This window comes from Nymphaea colorata, unplaced genomic scaffold (assembly GCF_008831285.2).
Source record: "Nymphaea colorata isolate Beijing-Zhang1983 unplaced genomic scaffold, ASM883128v2 scaffold0227, whole genome shotgun sequence".
In the NCBI taxonomy this organism is placed as follows: Eukaryota; Viridiplantae; Streptophyta; class Magnoliopsida; order Nymphaeales; family Nymphaeaceae; genus Nymphaea; species Nymphaea colorata.
Window position 1 is genome coordinate 35,001 of NW_022204733.1, and position 5,000 is coordinate 40,000.

The following is a 5,000-nucleotide window of genomic DNA, read 5'->3' on the forward strand; positions in this document are numbered from 1 at the left end:
AAAGGGCTGATCTTTGAATAGGAAAAAGAATTGATCTGCAGGGTCCCAAATGAATTGGCTTATTCGAAAAAACCCTTGTTCTTTGGAAGATCTATCTCGTGTCTGGTACTGCACGGTTCCACTCCGCAAGAACTCCGAATCATTCTCTTGAAGCTTATCCTCTTTATGATAAATGATCCGCTTGTCCCGAAATGACCTGACCCAATAGGGAAATCCCAATTTATTGGGCCTTTCGATAAAATCAAATAGATTGCCATGAGGGCGCCATAGTCTAGGAGCCCAAACTATGTGATTGAATAAATCCTCATCCTCCTTTATCTGTTGCAGGTCGAGGTTCCTTCTCCTTCCCCTTCTTCAAACCCGATTCGTATTTTTCATATAGAAATCTCTGATCAACGATAGAACAAGATCCATTTTGCATCATATCTAACTGATTCCTTGGTTCGGACCGAAGAAGCAATGTCACTCGATCATTATCAAACTGACTGCATTCTGTCCGTGAGTATCCCACCAGAGCGCTTTCTAATAGGCCATGAACTAGATCAGAATCATTCTCAACGAATCCATAAGAAGTGATCCAATTTTGTTCATCGGGTCCCCAAAGATCTTGAGCGACCGATCCGGCAGAACAACTCAAAGATAAAGAAGTATCGTTAATTTCTTCATGCTCGTTCCAAGTTCGAAGTACCATTTGGACAAATAAGAATCCCCTTCCTTACATGATTTCTTCTTCATATAGATAGATATAGGATCTATGGAGCAATTACTTAGAAGTACATTTTGTGCAACAGCCCTTCCTATCTGATAGAAAAGGATCTCATGATACTGAACGGATCTTACCTGGGATCGCAAATCCCAAGTTTGTCTATGAAGAGCTGATCTAATTGTATTAGTGTCTATAATTGATTTCTTTTGTGTAATACTAATTGATAGGACCTCATTGGTAAGTGCTACAAGATCTCGTGCATTGGAACCCATGGTTATGGATCCGAATCCATTAGTATGGGACATTTTCTTTTCCAAGCGGAATCCCCTAGTATATGAAAGAATGAAAAAGTGCTTTCGTTGTTGTGGAATAAGAAGCCTTCGTATCTTAATGCATGTATTTGATTTATTCGGAGCTATTAGAGCGGGATCCACTTTTTGGGGAATATGAGTCGAAGCAATAACAAGAATATTTCTAGTGGAACATCTTTCACAATCCCTGGGGAGATGGTTCACTAATAGACCGAGGGATAAGTAATTCGACTCATTCACATAAAGATCATGAATGTTTGGAATCCATATTATGCAAGGAGACATTGCTTTTGCTAATTCTAATGGAAGGGTGATCTCAAATTGGTCTATTTTCGGCGTCATATACATAGTTAGCACATTCGGCATAGTTAGCAGCTCCGTATCAAGGTCATCATCGTCACGATCATCAATATCGATATCGTCACGATCCTCAATATCGATATCATCAATAAGATAACCTTGATTGTCATCCAGGAACTTGTTCGGAAATACCGTAATGAAGGGAACATAGGAGTTTGTCACTCGGTATTTGACAAAATATGATCGTCCAGTTCCTATAAAACCTATCACTAAAATACCCCTAGAAGGGGTAGGGCTAAGCGGAGCGAAAAGGGTTTTCCATGAGATGGGAAATGAGAACTATTAGCCCCACACGGGGTTGTGAATAAGTAATTGTCTGATAATGAGCAAGGAATATCCGTCTTTCTGCTAAACAGGATCTATTGAACTCATAATTCATTAGATACCTTTTTTGAATGTCAACTAAGTATCGTAAGTAAATGGATCCCGGTTGTTCAATCATTTGATAACCAGAGTCATTCTTTGATAAATGATCACTATGAGTCAGACTCAATAGAATTGATCAATCCTTTTTTCTGTCGTTAAGGTGGAGAACTGAACTAAGAATTCTCTTTCTGCATCATCAATCCAATCACTGTTCGCGACCCAGGATTCTATTTGATCATCAATCCAATCACTGTTCACGTTTTTTCTTATCAATGAATAGATCTCTTTACTTGTACGACTTAGATGTCTCGTATTTCTCGAAAAGTGATTGAATTGATGGGATTTGGTATGATACTTATGAGATAGATGATATCGATGAGATTGATATTCAAATCTTTCTTCTTAGAACGTATTGATTGACCCATAAGTGGGACCACCACTCAATAGCATGTTGCCACCAGAAGCAGAACTCCGTATTTCTTCCAGAGAATCTCCTAATTGTTCCAGAGCAACTAGAAAGAGATTCTTTAACCAGAAAGAATTCAGTTCAGGTGGAGGATACCTATCCAGAAGTTTCGCAACTCAATCATGTATGATGGAATCATCAAAGATTTGATCTTTTCTAACTCTGTCTGTAACTCACTAGAGACTCGGGAAATAAAGAGAAGATGCGTACGAACGAGATATCCAGCAACAAGAAGAAGGAAAAGGATTGAATAGAGGAACTCCCGAGCATTTGGTGATCTCAGATGTGTCCACTTCAATGGAACGGGTGACTCATTATTTCGATGAATCATTTCTTCGGGCAGAAGAAGATTCTGTAAACACTTACTCGAAATCTCACTTATCAGATTCCATCGTGGAAGAATCGCCCACAATGGAATCTGAAGAATTGACCATGATATATCTGATCCATGCATAATATCATAAAAAAAGGATACAATTTGTGACTGCTACTTAGTATCGGCAATGGGTCTGAAAAAGTATCTAAAAGGATGAAATTTATATATTTGCACCCTGCCGAAGTAAGGAACCATGGCATATACGTTTGGAACAGATTCCATTTTGAGAGATTTGAAAAAGCACTATCTCGTTGAAAGGCTCTATACATCTGCCGTTTCTCAACGCATTTCTTTAGACAAAGATTCCGTTTTTTTGCGGATGGTAAATCTTTCTCAGAACATGGAGTGTGAATCAAACCCATGTTTGAATTGAAACTGAGATACTGATGCAAGTTCTTCCCTTCTGAATCAGATAGATTCATATCTGAAAGAGGCTGACAATAAGTTGAAAGAGGCTGAGATTTGTACAAGTTATACGTTTCGTCACCACTTTGTGGAAAATCGTTAGGTATGAATATGTCAGATACCTGTGACTCGATTGGTGAAATAGTATCTCTCTCCAAAAAACATGTTTTTTTTTACCGACGCACAAAGAAAATATCTTGTTGCGGATGAACGAGATATGGAGGAATTGTCCATATGTAAGATCATAATTATCGATACGGGTCTTTCCGCATAAAAAGGGAATCTTTTGTTAGAATAGAAGCAGAAGTGATGTGGATTATTCAAGAATCGAAGTAGATTTGCTTTATAAAAAGAAGATATCAATGAACTTCTATGAAATGGTTTCACGGGATTCAGCCAATTGTCCGATCGTGGGATATCATTGAGAAATAGGAATCGGTGTTATCAAAGAATTTCCTGCGATTATTCCTAGTATGGAGTGAGTCAATCATCCACTTTGGTATCTTATTGAACAAAAATGCTGATATTGTTCCCCCATTGATCAAGAATTTCGATCTTTGGGAAGTATCATGATCATCCAATAAGAAGGGTTTCAATTTATTCAAATGAACGATTTGAACACCTATTGATTCTAACAACTGATTGCAGAGTTGATCATTCGGACCTTTCAATTCATAGATGTGGATCTCGGACCTATGAATGGGGATATTCCCGATACTCACAAAGAAAAAGTAAGTGACTTAGACAAAAAGAGAAGTGACTTGGACAAAAAGAAATGAAGTGACTTAGACAAATCTTGTTTGTCGATAACCTTGGACCAATCAATCGAATGTTGATTAATACGTAATCGATCGAACACCACTTGAAAACGGTTCTTCTGTTCAGAAACGAAATGCTCCAAATGCTCCTGGAAATTCTTGCTCCCATTGGACCATTTGTATCTATATGCATTAGGATCCCGATTCATGGATCTCTCGGTTCGAGAAATAAGAGGATCGAACCATTTCTTCTGACTCTTTTTCACATTCGATAAATGTTGGTTGATCATATATTTCATTATAGTTATATGATTCAGAGTATCATTTCCTATTTGATCCCTTTGAATTCCATATTCGAAGTTGCGATCGGATCTATTCATTAAAAGAATCTATTCGATAGATTTCTTATGTACCCATAGGTGCTATATTGGATTTGAATCAGATTTCGGATCAATCTATATTGATTGACTGCCTCCATTATGTTGTTGCTAGCAAATACCACTATTTTGGGTTTTGGATCTTCCAAACCATTCCTGCAGGAGATCCGGACCCATTTTTTTCTGATCCTTCGATAAAAAGATTCATTCTCTTCATCAAAAATATGAGGTAGAACCAATAAAGAGTTCTTTTTCGATTCATCCCTGGAGTTGAATACCTCATTCAAGAATTTTTTTGATCCAACCCGTAGGAATCAATAGAAAAGGCAAATCCCTTATGATACACCGGATCAGGCTCGGTTATTGATAGAGTGAATAGATCTGCCATTTCTTGAAATCTCTCTTCTGATTCAAAATCGTGGTGCAACGTGTATCTCCCTTTGTTCCGGTCATGGAATAGATGGAATAAATCACAAAATGGGTTTTTGTTCAAGAATGAGATCTTATTAGAACTGTCCATATCCGGTTCATCCTTCGGAACCATATCACATCCCCGATCTGATGAAATAGGATGAATTGAGACGGTATTTGTAAATACGTAATTATCTTGAATATATCAACCATTTCTTTCTTTTCCGATCGCCTGGAAGGGACAAAAGAAAAAACATCTTGTTGTTTCTTCAACAATTTCTGATCTCTAGTGAACCTCTCAGTAGCATTCGAAACCAGATGAAGTTCTGACCATCTGTCGGAGAAAAAGAACGAATTGATCTTGTAGGATTCCCAAGAAATTCTTCGATTTTTTCCGGAAACAGATGATTATTCATCTGCTTTTCACGTTCCGTGAATAGCCGGGACATTGAGGAATATCCAGA